This window comes from Mustelus asterias, chromosome 16, assembly GCF_964213995.1.
Source record: "Mustelus asterias chromosome 16, sMusAst1.hap1.1, whole genome shotgun sequence".
In the NCBI taxonomy this organism is placed as follows: domain Eukaryota; kingdom Metazoa; phylum Chordata; class Chondrichthyes; order Carcharhiniformes; family Triakidae; genus Mustelus; species Mustelus asterias.
In genome coordinates this window covers 40,471,587-40,484,092 of record NC_135816.1, presented here as the reverse complement: position 1 = coordinate 40,484,092, position 12,506 = coordinate 40,471,587, and positions in this window count along the sequence as shown.

Below are 12,506 nucleotides of genomic sequence, written 5' to 3'. Positions count from 1 at the left end.
CCCAGGTGGCTCATTTTGAGTTAACAGATTGTGGCTTCAAGTCCCACTCTGGTGATTTAAGTACATAATCCCAGACTGAGGGAGTGCTCTATTTAAAATGAGTTGTTAAGCCAAATCCCTGTGTGCTTTCTCATGTAGATACGAAAGGTCTCATGGCACAATTCAATGAGTTGGTGTCATGGCTATTGTTTATTCTTCAACCAACATCCGGGCATTTGTACTGCTGGTTGCTGGACCTTGCTGTGTTCAGGTTGACTGCAACATTTTCCTGCATTATAGTTCAAAAGTTCTTAATTGGCTGTGAAACGCTTTGGGATATTATGAAGGGTGCAGTGTAAAAGCAAATCCTTTCTTCCCTTCCTACGGAGGATCTGTTTGCCTTCTTGCAAACTACAGATTGAGGGAAATGGTACCTCACTTGCATACATCAAAAGTACCCCCTCAATAATATAGGAGTACAACAAACTTTCAATTTGTTTTAGCATGTCATTTTATGCCCCCCCCCCCCCCCCCCCCCCTTTGTGTGAAAAGAAGGAGAACATGATTTAGATCTACAGGCCTCAAGAATATCCTCAGGGTGTATCGCATATACCCGTGTAAAAGTTGAGTTTCTGAGTCCAAATTTTTAGGAGAGGCTCGACGAATAATATTTTCAAGGGGTTGAAAGGCATCTTCGTCTCGATACCTTCCTGTTTCCTGTGGTGCATCAGCGGATCGCAGAGTTGCCGGGTCAGAGGCTGTTCCTGCCACCCTGCCCCCAAAGCTAGCACAAAAGAAGCCAAGAAGTATTTTAATTACTCTGCACAGACATGAGGAGCTTAACAGCCATCTTCAAATGAATAGGTCTGCATCAGGGCAAATTTGACTTCAGCGGCAAGTGGGTGGCAAGTGCAAGGAATTTGGATTTTTTTGGCCAAAAGTTGGAATTAAGTCGGCTTATACATGAGGTCGACTATTACTCAAGTATATACAGTTTCTGTTTCTTAGTATTATATCTTGAGCATCTTCTCAGACTGACTGACATTGACTGACTGCTAATTACAAATAGATAAAATGCAATTATATCAATGCTATGGCCAATGTAGATAATTGAACAGATTCTGAAGAGGAACAATTTGGGTGGCTTATTAATGAAAATAATTTGAGAGAAATAAACACTATGGGGTGAACCTTACTGCCCCGCCCACTGCGGGAATCGGAGCCGGTGACGGGCAGACCATGGAAAGGTCCATTGACCTTGGGTGGGATTTTCCAGTCTCGGGGCAAGCAAGGTCAGAAAATCTTGCCCTACATACTTAACCTTCCAAGTATATTATAGTTTTGCCATACTTTCATTACTCCATGTCATTTTTCTTGTCTCTCCATTCATTCATAGAATCCCAACAGTGCAGGAAAGGCTTTTCAGCCCATTGAGTCTGCACCAACTCTCTGACAAAGTATTTTACCCAGGCCCTCTCCCTGTGACCCCACATATTCCATGGCTAATCCATATGACCTAAACATCTTGGGACACCAAGGGACAATTTTGCATGGCCAATCCACCTAATCTGCATATCTTTGGACTGTAGGAGGAAACCAGAGCACCCGGAAGGAACGCACGCAGACGCAGGGAAAATGTGCAAACTCCATACAGACAGTCACCCAAGGCCGGATTTGAACCCGGGTCCCTTGAGCTGTGAGGCAACAGTGCTGACCACTGTGCCACCATGCTGCCGCATTAAACAGTCAGTTTTCATTTTCTTCCTTCATTATGTGTGCTTATTCTCCAATCACTACTGGCTGATAAACTGTTGCTTTTGTTTCAAATCACATTCCCACCATTCTACCACATTAGCACCCTGTTGAATTTTAATTATTTTCCATGTGTCTGTGTCCTCTTCCATGCAGGGCTTTTTTTAGTTCCAACATCCGTACCCAACGTCCAATTACACTGAGAAATTTCTGTGCAGCATTTCACTGCTGCAATTATCGTTCCCTTCAATAGAATAGAAAATGCTAACGTCACTCGTTATCAGACTGCCATCAGGGCAGCATCTTCTTCTCTATTTCCATGACTTTATTTCAAGATGAACACATTTAGTAAATTAGCCAATACAATGCAGAATCACAGTATGCGGCTCGTTGCTGAATGCTTCAGACAATTATTCCGCCCAGTTCTGGACAAACTGTTTGCTTAAAAATGGTTGTTGTTTTATAAATTACTACTTGATGCAGCCACTTTCCACCTTTCACCTCATCCGAGGAAGTTTTAGGCTACACCAAATTTAACAATTACTGAGTGTGACTGTCAGACAGAAGAGAAGAAATAAAGAGAAAATAATGGTAGCTAATCAAAACAAGAGTAAAGTCTATTCGATCTTTTTTTGATACAAATCTATGTTCACGTTTTTGAGCAATTGTGGTTTGTATAATAGCTACTTGAGCCACAGCAAAGTTATAGGCGGCACAGAGGTTAGCCTATAACTAACCACTCACAGTGCTAGCGATGTGAGTTCGAATCCCAGCTTGGGTCACTGTCTGTGTGGAGTTTGCATACTCTCCCCGTATCTGCGTGGGTTTCCTCCAAGTGCTCCGGTTTCCCCCCACAGTCTGAAAGATGTGCTGGTTAGGTGCATTGGCCATGCTAAATTCTCCCTCAGTGTACCTGAACAGATGCTGGAGTGTGGCGACTAGGGGATTTTCACAGTAACGTCATTGCAATGTTAATGTAAGCCTACCTGAGACAATAAAAAAAGTTAAAAGCAAAGTTCAGATTTTGCATAGCCCTAGGTTTTCACATTTATAATTGCAGTTGTTCCAAGATTGAAGTGTGACTTCTTGTTCACAAATGGGCTCAGATGACACATTCGGAACCAGGATCACAATCCTTCCATCTTTCAATCTAAAAATGAAACAAAGTTCATTATTAAGAGCACAAGTAGATTGCTCATAGTTAACTTGCCACTTTAGGTCGCTCCTACTCAAAAAAGCTAAAAATAGCATTTACATAGTTTCCCAAGGAGCTATAAACAGATCCCAGAATTCATATAGCATTTGTTTGCCAAGTAGTTTAAAAATATCAGCAAAAGATTACCTTTTAACCCTGCCTCAGCAACAAATTTCAACTTTGAATTGTTCGAAGTGATATCTAGCCATTAAAGCTACAGTATATCACAGCTGTTGCAGAATTATTTTTACCCAGCAGATGCCTGTGGTATTGTAGTGGAAGTGGGAGAAGGATTTCTGACCTCTTGGCTCTCACATTCAGTCAATGCTTTTTTTTAATGTTTATCTCTATGGTAATGGCTTGCAACAGTTGCTTTAACAGCCACTGGTTAAGCTGCATGTGGAACTGGTTATCCCTCAATAAGTATCACTAAAACAAAAACATTATTGGGTGGGATTTTCCAGCCCTGCCCACTGCTGGGATCGTCCAATCCCGCTGAAAGTCAATGGACTGTGGCTGAGCTGACAAATCTTCCATGTGGGTCCTGTCAAGCAAATCCCAGCCGATGCAGTCATCATCTAAATCATACAAAAGTTTATACTCCAACTGAAGTACCACCTTATGCACCATCACTCCTTGCCTAACCAGGCAATGGTAGAAGTGTGTACCATCTCCAAGATGCACTCCAGCCACTTGCCAAGGCTCTTTTGACAGCACCTTCCAAACTTACGACCTTTACGACCTACAAGGAAAAAGGCAGCAAACGCATGAGAACACCACCTCCTGCAAGTTCCCCTCCAAGTCACGGACCATCCTGCCTTGGAACTATATTCCTTCAGCATTCTTGTCTGGAGCTCCCTCCCAACAGCTCTGTGGGTTAATCCTACACCTCGAAGACCAGAACAGTTCAAGGTGGCGGCTCACCACCACATTCTCAAGAGCAATTAGGGATGAGCAGTAAGTGCTGGCTTAGCCAGCAACACCCACATTCCATCAATGAACTAACAAAATTAAGTTCCTGTTGACTAGTTGTCTTTTGTCAGTTGAAACAAATAATGAGAAAATAGGATCAGAGAGAGAAAAAAATAACTGGCTATGAGGTAATAAGAGATGAATGCCCAGAAACTGGACATGGACTGATTTCTGAGTGCTGGGTTTGTGAGTTACTCCACTTCTGATCAAAGTGATGCAGACAGAACGCAGACTTCATTCTCTCCGCTCAACTCAATTGTCATGAACAAAGAACAAAGAACAGTACAGCATAGGAAACAGGCCCTTCAGCCCTCCAAGCCAGTGCCGCTCCTTGGTCCAACTAGACCAATCATTTGTATCCCTCCATTCCCAGGCTGCTCATGTGGCTATCCAGATAAGTCTTAAACGATGTCAGCGTGTCTGCCTCCACCACCCTACTTGGCAGCGCATTCCAGGCCCCCACCACCCTCTGTGTAAAAAACGTCCCTCTAATATCTGAGTTATACCTCGCCCCTCTCACCTTGAGCCTGTGACCTCTCGTGATTGTCACTTCTGATCTGGGAAAAAGCTTCCCACCGTTCACCCTATCTATCCCCTTCATAATCTTGTACACCTCTATTAGATCTCCCCTCATTCTCCGTCTTTCCAGGGAGAACAACCCCAGTTTACCCAATCTCTCCTCATAGCTAAGACCCTCCATACCAGGCAACATCCTGGTAAACCTCTGCACTCTCTCTAACGCCTCCACGTACTTCTGGCAGTGCGGTGACCAGAACTGGACGCAGTACTCCAAATGTGGCCTAACCAGCGTTCTATACAGCTGCATCATCAGACTCCAGCTTTTATACTCTATACCCCATCCTATAAAGGCAAGCATACCATATGCCTTCTTCACCACCTTCTCCACCTGTGTTGCCACCTTCAAGGATTTGTGGACTTGCACACCTAGGTCCCTCTGTGTTTCTATACTTTTGATGACTCTGCCATTTATTGTATAACTCCTCCCTACATTATTTCTTCCAAAATGCATCACTTCGCATTTATCTGGATTAAATTCCATCTGCCACCCCACCGCCCAATGAGGTGGAGATGCTGGCGTTGGACTGGGGTGGGCACAGTAAGAGGTCTCACAACACCAGGTTAAAGTCCAACAGGTTTATTTGGAATCACTTTCAGAGCTTTCAGAGTGCTGCTCCTTCATCAGGTGAGTCTTGATTGTGACATGCAGGCCAGCATTAAACAGGCTACTGAGTGACTGCACATTCATCACCACTCCAGGTGTGTGGGATGCTGGCCCATGTTGAAGGTAGCCTGCCCTTTTTAAAAGTTAGCTCACGCCTCTTATAGGGGACATGCATTCTGGCTGCAGCAGTTGTTGGAACTATATCTATAAATGTCTCTTCCAAGGGTGGCACTGTGGCACAGTGGTTAGCACTGATGCCTCACAGTGCCAGGGACCTGGGTTCGATTCCCGGCTTGAGTCACTGTCTGTGTGGAATCTGCATGTTCTCCCTGTCTCTGCTTGGGTTTCCTCCAAGTGCTCCAGTTTCCTCCCACAGTCCAAAGATGTGCATGTTAGGTGGATTGGCCGTGCTAAATTCTCCCTCAGTGTATGCGAACAGGCACCAGAGTCTGGCGATTAGGGGATTTTCACAGTAATTTCATTGCAGTGTTAATGTAAGACTACATGTGACTAATAAATAAACTAATTTTTTTAACTTTAGGAATGAAAGAGGAGCATTAAAACAGCAGATAAGGGAGGAGCACTGTCAGGTTCTCCAAACCCGGGGCTGCAGATCTTAATCCAGGAACTAGAAATGTGGAGAAACATCATGGGTGGGATTCTCCATCCGCGCTCGCCCCAAAACCGGAGAATCCCATCTGAGGTCAATGAACCTTTGCGTGGTCTGCCCCCCCATCCACTACAATTCCCATGGCGGATCGGGTGGGAGAATCCACCCCCCACCCCCCGCCCCCATTTATTCTGCAGGGAGCCAGAGACTCTCCAACATACACTGCAAAGAAAACGGAAGAGATAGCCGCAGAGGCAGTGCATCAAATCTGGCCCCAAAGACCTGGAGGTAGTGCCAAAATAAATATTCAATAAGCTCATATAAGTGATTTATAGCAGTGTATACTTCTTCAAATGCTATTTCCTGCCCACTGCAACACTTAGTGTGCCACACCCCTATTAGTTACCCACCAACTATCTCTAGTAATCAGGGCACATAACTACAATTCTTAAACTCCACGTCACCCTAATAAACCTGTCATTGCTGCAGGCCTCACACCCACATCACTTTCCACATAGTGATAATGACTTATTTCTGCAGGGAATGATGCGAATGGGCTTAATAAGTCACTATCCTTCAAAGATATTAGGGCATCTCTGACATCTTTTACACCTGTGTAGGTAGTAGCTGAATTTGCTAAGCAGGGAACTCTCTGGTGCTATCTTCCTGAGGGAAGGCAGAATCCTCAGTGCTATTTCTGATTTCCAACTGGCCATGAGGTTACAGTATTGATTACCACTGTATACTGGCAGTACAGATTTTATGGAATTGATATGGGTGGCACGATGGCACAGTGGTTGGCACTGCTGCCTCACAACGCCAGGGACCCGGGTTCAATTCCGGCCTCGGTTCTCTGTATGGAGTTTGCACATTCTCCCGTGTCTGCGTGGATTTCCTCCGGGTGCTCCAGTTTCCTCCCACAATCCTAAAATGTGCGCGTTAGGTTGATTGACCATGATAAAATGCCCCTTGGTGTCAGGTCGATGAGCAGGGTAAATACATGGGGTTACAGGGATAGGGCCCGGGTGTGATTGTTGTCGGTGCAGACTTGATGGGCCAAATGGTCTCCTTCTGCACCAAAGGGATTCGATGATATAGTCCTTTAGTCCCTTGGAATATTCAACCAACTGAAGGATAGTGACTTATTTCTGCGAGAAATGATGCAAATGGCCTTAATATGCTTCGAGAATGTCCCAATTTCCTCCATTTATTCACCAAGCAAAATCTACCCATCATCCAATAAAGCCCAAAACATGTTCTTCAGTGGAATGAACCTTGCACTGTTCACCACACATCAAAGTCCAAGGGATACAAACCAAAAGTTCATGCAGTAGGACAAACTTGGTCTTACAAGCATAAAACCACTTAAAACAATCGGAACAAAAAAAGAATTTCAGTGGGAAATTACAATTATGGGAGAGACAGCGGAGAATAAATTGACAGACATAAAGCTTATCTGCAGGGACTAAAAAAGAATGGGATAAAATATGCATCTAGAACTTCAGGTTTTGGAATTATCTGAAACAAATTTTCTCTTTACGCTACTGCCCCACAGGAGGAACTATCCCCTTTACAATATTGCCACCACACACTTTGACAATCCCTTTGACTTTAATAGTTGTTCCCATTCTTTACTAACTTGCTGCCACCACCACTTTACTCTCCTAATTCAATTTTAGCTACCCACTCAAAGACCAGCACCAATAATCACCAGCCAGTGACTGACCTCTTTAAGAATGTTGCCTGCATCACTGGAACGCAAAAATAACAAGGGCAACTTTTACAATCCTGTTCAGAGACAGGACGGTTTCTAGTTTCTCAAAAGCTTTTCTTAACCTTCTGCAACAACAGAAACTAATTAATTTAACTTCTAAAAAAAATTGCACCTGAATGTCCAGGCTATGGGCATTTTGTTAATTTGCCAAAACATTTATATTTTCCATCAAAAAATCTTTAATTATAGGAATGCAACATAGGTACATTGGGTGAGGAAAGATGAAAAGTCAAATCTACGATCGCTGCTGGAACTTCATATAATTTCAGACTTTGATTTGATTTGGAGCATAGTGATGTTGAAGTGGAGGTCCGATGTATAAGCAGAAAAGGCTGGAAATATTCATCAGGTCGGACAGCATCTGTGGAGAAAGAAACAAAGTTGACATTTCAGGTTCATTAGGGCAGCACAGTGGTTAGCACTGCTGTCTCACAGCCCCAGGGACTCGGGTTCGATCCCCAGCTTGGGTCACTGTCTGTGTAGAATTTGCACGTTCTCCCCGTGTCTGCGTGGGTTTCCTCCGGGTGCTCTGGTTTCCTCCCACAGTCCAAAGATGTGCGGGTTAGATGAATTGGCTGTGCTAAAATTGCCCCTTACTAGCCAGGGTAAATGCATGGGGTCATGAGGGTAGGACCTGGGTAGAGCTGGGGCCGATGCAGACTTGATGGGCTGAATGACCTCTTTTTGCACTGTAGGATTCTATGATTCTATGAAGTCAATGACCTAACACCGGAACCTATTGAATTGAAGCATAATTGAAGAGCAAAGTGGTGGTAGTGACAAGTTAGTAAAGATTGGGGATAACTGTTAAGATGATTGGGATTGTCAAAGATCTGTTTATCTCCTCATAGATGCTGCTTGACCTGCTGAGTACTTCCAGCATTGTCTTTATTTGTCTTTCCAGTTTCAGCAGCATTTTATTTCTATATGGAGTGGAGGTCTTTCGTTCAGGCCGTCAACTACCTGGGTTTACTGTTATTCAAAATTTCTCCTTTAATTTGCCAATCTGTCATTATCCTATATTTCCCTCTTTTTAAAAGATTTTTATACTTTACCTTCAATGTTTATATGCCAGCCTAGAATAATAAGTACAGGCTGTTTTCTCCTCTGCCTAAGTAACAATTAAAGATTGGGTTGTTCAGACATTGTACTGAATGGCACTATTTTACAGTTGCTAAACAGTCAATTTAGAAATTTAGGAAGTTATTTTGGAGATGCAACTCACCAAGTCTCCTTTGACAGCATCTTCTAAACCTGCAAACTCTACCATCTAGAACAACAAGGACACTAGATGCACTGAATCGCCACAGCCTGCAAGTTCCCCTCCAAGCAACACACCACCCTTCATCAGGTGAGTGATGATCAATGAAGGGGCAGCGCTCTGAAAGTTTGTGCTACCAAATAAACCTGTTGGATTTTAACGTGGTGTTGTGAGACTTCTTACAGTGCCTACCCCAGTCCAATGCCAGAATCTCCACATCATGGCATCCTGCATTGGAATTGTATCACCATTGCTTCACTGTCACTGGGTCAAAATCCTGGGATTCCCTCCCTGTCAGCACTGTGGAAGTACCAACACTGTATGGACTGCAAAGATTCAAGAAGGCACTTCACCACCACATTCTCCAGGACAACTAGGAATGGGTAATAAATGTTGGCCTAGCCAGCAATGCCCACATCCCATGAAAGAATTTTCTTTTAAATTTAAAACATTTTAACATATTGGAATAATTAGCATTGAAAGAGCTAATTAATTAATTAAACGTTTGTATTTGGGAATTTCATAGGGATCAATAAAGAACAATTGGTTAAGTGGTGAGATGTATTGCTGTAAGGTGTTCAGGAACTTCCATGAGATTCCCGGTTTAAAGATTGTTTCATATATTTTTCCATCATTTTACAATGTAGCTATGAAAAGGACTAGACAGTAGGTGAACAATTTTAAAATTAATACTATGAGTATTATTCCACATTACAATGATTAGCCAATGGTCAAAGGTAATATTTTTCTTGCAGAATCTGTGAATGATACCAGATCTCAAAATAACCAACTGTAAAATGTTACATGCACGCCACCTATTGGAAGTCTTAGAATTGGCATTGGTTAATTCCTTCCAAAACCTCTACTGGGAAATCTTAACTGGCAGCAGCTGTCAGGAGGAAGGGAGGAGCAACAGAGTCACTCTTCCCACCCAGTATAATCATTAATTTGCCCCTTGCGATTTAGTCAGTTTAGAAACCAGTGGGATCATCCTCAGTAACATATGATTGGCAGACTGCCTGCTTGCTGAAATCTGTCACAGGCACATCACCCACTTACAGGATAGGATTTCCAGGGATCATGCAGAGGCTATTTAAAGCATTAACGCACCTTTTAAAGGCACCTTTCTCATCGCTGGCATTGGTCCCTGCATTGGCTGAAAATATCGCAGCCTGGAAGATGAGTCCAGGTTTTCTGATACATCTCTGAAGTTCCTATTTGATGTGATGAGGGCAGAGAGAGATATCTGACATGAAATTGGCATCCACCAAATAACCTTTAAAATGTGAACTTTATTTAGTGTAGAATCTTTAGAACTGATGTTTTCACTTGAAAAGTGGATAATGTACTGCAAAGATCACATGGCACAATGGTTAGCACTGCCGCCTCACAGCGCCAGCGACCCGGTTCGATTCCCAGTTTGGGTCAGTGTCTGTGCAGAATCTGGACATTCTCCTCATGTCTGCATGGGTTTCCTCTGCACGCTCTGGTTTCCTCCCACAGTCTGAAAGACGTGTTGGTTAGGGTGTGTTGGTCATGCTAAATTTTCCCTCAGTGTACCTGAAATGGCGCCGGAGTGTGGCGACTAGGGGATTTTCACAGTAACTTCATTGCAGGGTTAATGTAAACCTACTTGTGACACTAATAAATAAACTTTTAAAAAGATGGCCACCAAAGGTCAGATTACCTGTTCTGTATTCAATAACTGGTGCAGTGTCTAACAGAGGCAAAAGGTGTGATTCTCCCGGTCCGCTGCACTGCTCAAGTAGCGCAGCGGGCTGGGAGATATCAGCAGGAGACCTGCAGCAGGATTCGGACCGGAATCCAGCCAATCACGGCACTTCCAGGCCATTTTCTTTAATGTAGGCAGCTGGAAATCAGTGCTCCATATTTTCCATATGGGAATCTTTATTTCAGTATTATTAGTGAGCCCGGAGTGGCATCCTCCAGGCTTGCTAACATCTCCCACCCCACTGGGAGAGGTTCTCACCAACAGAGATTAAAGCTGGTCCCCATCAACAGGGACCAGACGTGTTGACCTCACTGATTGGGACAGAGGCCATTGAGGACCGCCCAGGAGGTTGGAGACAGGGGGTTGCCCCTTGGGCAGTGCCAGCCTGGCAAACTGGCACTGCCCACTGGGTACCCTGGCACTGCCCACAGGGCACTGGACAGTGCTAAGGGGGCGGGGCCAGAGGGGTAGGACCGACTGGGGTGGTGCTAATTGGTGGTGATGGGAGGGGAATCCACTGCACACTCTGCATTAGGGATTGATGGGTTTAGGAGAGACGGGGTGATCGGGGCTGACCATAGGGAGGGAGGGGTCCGGCTGGCCATGGGGAGGGTATGTCGGGCTAGACATGGGGGTGGGGTATCGGGCTGGACATGGGGAGGGGATGTCAGGATGAACATGGGGGTGGGGCATTGGACTGGACATGGGGTTTGGGGGAAGATGGTCCGGCCATTGGAGGGGGGGGTGGGGGGGTCACAGAGGCCAGCAATCTGGGGGTGGTGGTTTGGAAGCCTGTTCCAGTTCAAATCCACCAAATCAGGAAACTGAGCTGCCAGTGACAAAAGTACAAGCAACTGACTTCATGACCTGCAGGAAGTCCAGCACCTCAAGACATTCCTGCAAATAACATTAACATATGACTTCGGCTGTTAAATTAATCTAAACTGCCCAAGTGTGATGAAGTCCATCCACTAGGACTGCAAAACATAGCTTCCTCAAAACAAGGCAACCACATGAATTACAAACTATTGTTTTTTAACAACAAATAAAAGTGCACTACTCTCTCCAAATGTACTTTTCCTGAGTGTGTTTGTGTGTGTGATTATGTGAGTGGGTGTGTGGTGTTAAAATTCAGGGTGAATGCTTCAATTAACACTCTTTGTTTAAACCACAAAAGCTTGGTGCTGATTATTCAAATCATCCACACACCTGGGAGTTAAATACACACACGCATCTTCCTCTCAAAAATGCTCTGATAACAGACAGATAGGAGAGGGTCAGGGATTTCAGTAGTTTTCCCTTACCCTGAATGCAACAGTAGTGCTATTGTTTGGGTACTGGAGGTGTTATTTAGAGATCAAAATGACATGCAAGACACATACACACACACACACACATGTACAAGTGCATGACCACTGGAACAATAGCGGGCAGGAAGATCATGAAGTCAATCAGCTTGCAACACCAATTAGATTCCAGTGGTGCAAAGTTGAGCCCAAAGTTCCAGCTAACAGCTCTCTGAGCTTGACCACTTGTGAGATCATTGAACTTCTTTCAGCAACCAGGTCCTTGGAGTCAGATTCCTTGCAATGGCCCCCAGGGTGATCTTCTGTTATTCCTTTTGCACTGTATGCCTGGAGGGTTTTCTGTCTCCCTGCAGAAACGTATGTGTTCCAATCAGGGGATGCTGAGGCTCATTTAGTCTGTGATGTAATAGAATCGCTGAAAAATGAAATCAATGGCTGAAATTCTACTGGCACGCCCACCCGGGGCTTGTAAGACCGCACCCAAAGCCAATGGAGAATGCTGTTCTGCGAGCTTCTGCCGGTAAAATCAGGGCCAATGTATCTGCAGGGGTGGAGAATTGGCATTGTAATCAACGGTTATCTGCTCCCATTGCCTTCTGATTATGTTTCTGGAGGGTCTCCTAGCCGCTGTGAATACAAAGACTTTCTCCCCCTCTACCAAGGGCTCAGGTGCAGTGTCCAAAAACTTTGGAGCCTGCACTCGCTCATTGGTACCATTATTCAATGTTTCACAGGTCAAAT